The sequence below is a fragment of the Pan troglodytes genome, chromosome 23 (assembly GCF_028858775.2).
Source record: "Pan troglodytes isolate AG18354 chromosome 23, NHGRI_mPanTro3-v2.0_pri, whole genome shotgun sequence".
NCBI lineage: Eukaryota > Metazoa > Chordata > Mammalia > Primates > Hominidae > Pan > Pan troglodytes.
The window spans coordinates 8,884,452-8,886,462 of record NC_086016.1 but is presented as its reverse complement, the minus strand read 5'-3'; the positions used below and the strand labels follow the sequence as shown (position 1 = coordinate 8,886,462).

The window sequence follows — 2,011 nt, the reverse complement described above, 5'->3', positions numbered from 1 at the left end:
GGGGCCTCCGTTTCTAGGAAATATTGCGCCTGCTGCAGAAACTCCGGGCTCGCCAGGAGCTCATCCAGCAGCAGGCCAGAGGGGAGTGCAGATGAGCGCCCCAGCTCCTGGAGCGTCTATGTGGGCACCGGGATGCCTTGCGTCTGCCCCTGCCGCGCAGATGTTTCCGGGGGCGCGGGCTGGTGAGGTGGAGCTGCCCTGGCTTGGGGTTCCCATGCCGCCCCGGCGACCTGGAGACCCCGTCCCCAGCCACACCATGGAATCCGCCGGGATGCGGGTGGCACAAGCACACCTTGGCCCTGTGGCTCCACTTGAGCGGGCCCAGGCTGATCCACCACTCAAGAGCCCAGCAGGCCATCGCGCTGTGGTTCCCGGTCATCCTGGCTTATGCCTGGGTGCGGAGGCCACCGAAGAGCCTGAGGGTGGGAGAGCGCCCCTTTTGTACGAGCCGGGGCAACGTACACAAAATCCCTGCGTGCCGGGGTATGTTGGGAGATCCCCTCTGCCGGCGCGGCCTAGCTGGGCTGGAGCACGGGGACGGCCCTTCCTCCCTGGCTCAAGAAAGCCCCCTGTGGGAGAGCCCCAGGCGCGCAGGGCACGAGGCATGCATGAAGCATCTTTCCCCACACGCCGGTGTTGGCGAAGGCGACCCACGAGAGAGCTGGGTGACACCCGCCAGGGGCAGCGTTGCACAGGCCGCCTGCCTGCACGGGCGCCATGCCAGCCTATCCCGGTCACCTGGCCCTTCGATTATGAAACCAGATCTGAATCCTGGACTCCGCGAGGCCAGTCTCTCTGGCCAGCTCTTCCCTGGCGTCGATGCCTGGAAAACGATCCTTCCCAAAGGCTCAGAGGAGCAGGGCTGTCTGGGATCCAGTGACGGCGGTCCGCTTTTGCCTGCCTTCCTGCGGGCCTCGTCTCCCAGGCCAGGGCCGAGATTCCCGCCGGTGCTGCCTCAGTTGACGTGACCTCTCATGCTGAAACCAAATCTGGACCCAGGGCTCTGGAATGCTGATGGCCTGGGTCAGACATTCTCTGGTGGTGATGCGCGGGTACGGGTTCCGCTCAAACCAGGCTCGCAGGGCCTCCCTTTGGCTTCAGGTGCAAACGAGTCTCCTTCGCCTTCCCTGTCCCCGGGCTTCCGCGGGGAGGGTGCCGTCCGAAGGTGTCGGGAGGGGCATCGCGGGGAGCCCCGGTCGGAATTTCACGGACAGACACGGGCAGAGAGAGGCCGGCGGGCTCCCGTGCACCTCAGCCTGCCTTTGCACTGCACAAGGTGAAGCCAGGAGGCCTGCTGGGACAGAGAGCCAGCGCCTCTTATAAAGGCCCGCATGCAGGCAGGCTCCACCACTTCATGAATGGCGGTGAGCCCTGGGACATCCCACCCCACCCCGGAAGGGTCCCAGGGCGTTGAGACCTGCAGCGGGGCGATGGTGGTTTGGGTGGTGAGGGTGTCGTGATGGCGGTGGTGGGGCTGGAGACACTAAGAGGAAGGGGGAGAGGGGGAAGGGGTGAGGGGGGCGTGTTTCGGGAGCTGGCTCTCCGGAACTCTCCGTGCCCCTGCAGCCTCCCAGCTGCCACCATGGAGCGCCTGGCGGCGGAATGCAAACCTCTAGCTCTCTTTTCTGGCCTCCTGGCCTGACCTGCACTCATTGCGCCCCCAGGCTGTCGTGCAAGGGAGACCGCTGGCCTCTCTGTGCCCTTGTCCATCCATGAAATTCTGGCTGAGTTTCTCGCAACACCTTCCGACGCTCTTTCGTCAAAGCCTGGAGAATAGTTACATCTCCTGGATGATCAGTTCAGAAACATGTCACAGTGCTCACTCCCTGCGGAGCCTAGAGAAGATTTGCATCATTTGGGAGATCAGTGCAGAGATATATCACAATGTCCCTTGTACAAAAAGCCTGGAAATTATTTACATCACTTCAGTGATCAGTGCATAGGTATGTCAGAAATCCCCAGTAGGCTGAACCTAGACAAGGCTTACATCACTTAGGTTATCATTGTAGAG

The 2,011-nt window shown here is 62.5% G+C and overlaps 1 pseudogene; it reads right to left on the bottom strand.

Moving 5' to 3' along the window:
• Window positions 1–515: 515 nt before the first annotated feature.
• On the bottom strand, window positions 516–1,653 carry LOC134809755 (double homeobox protein 5-like; annotated as a pseudogene).
• Between the last annotated feature and the right edge of the window lie 358 nt (window positions 1,654–2,011).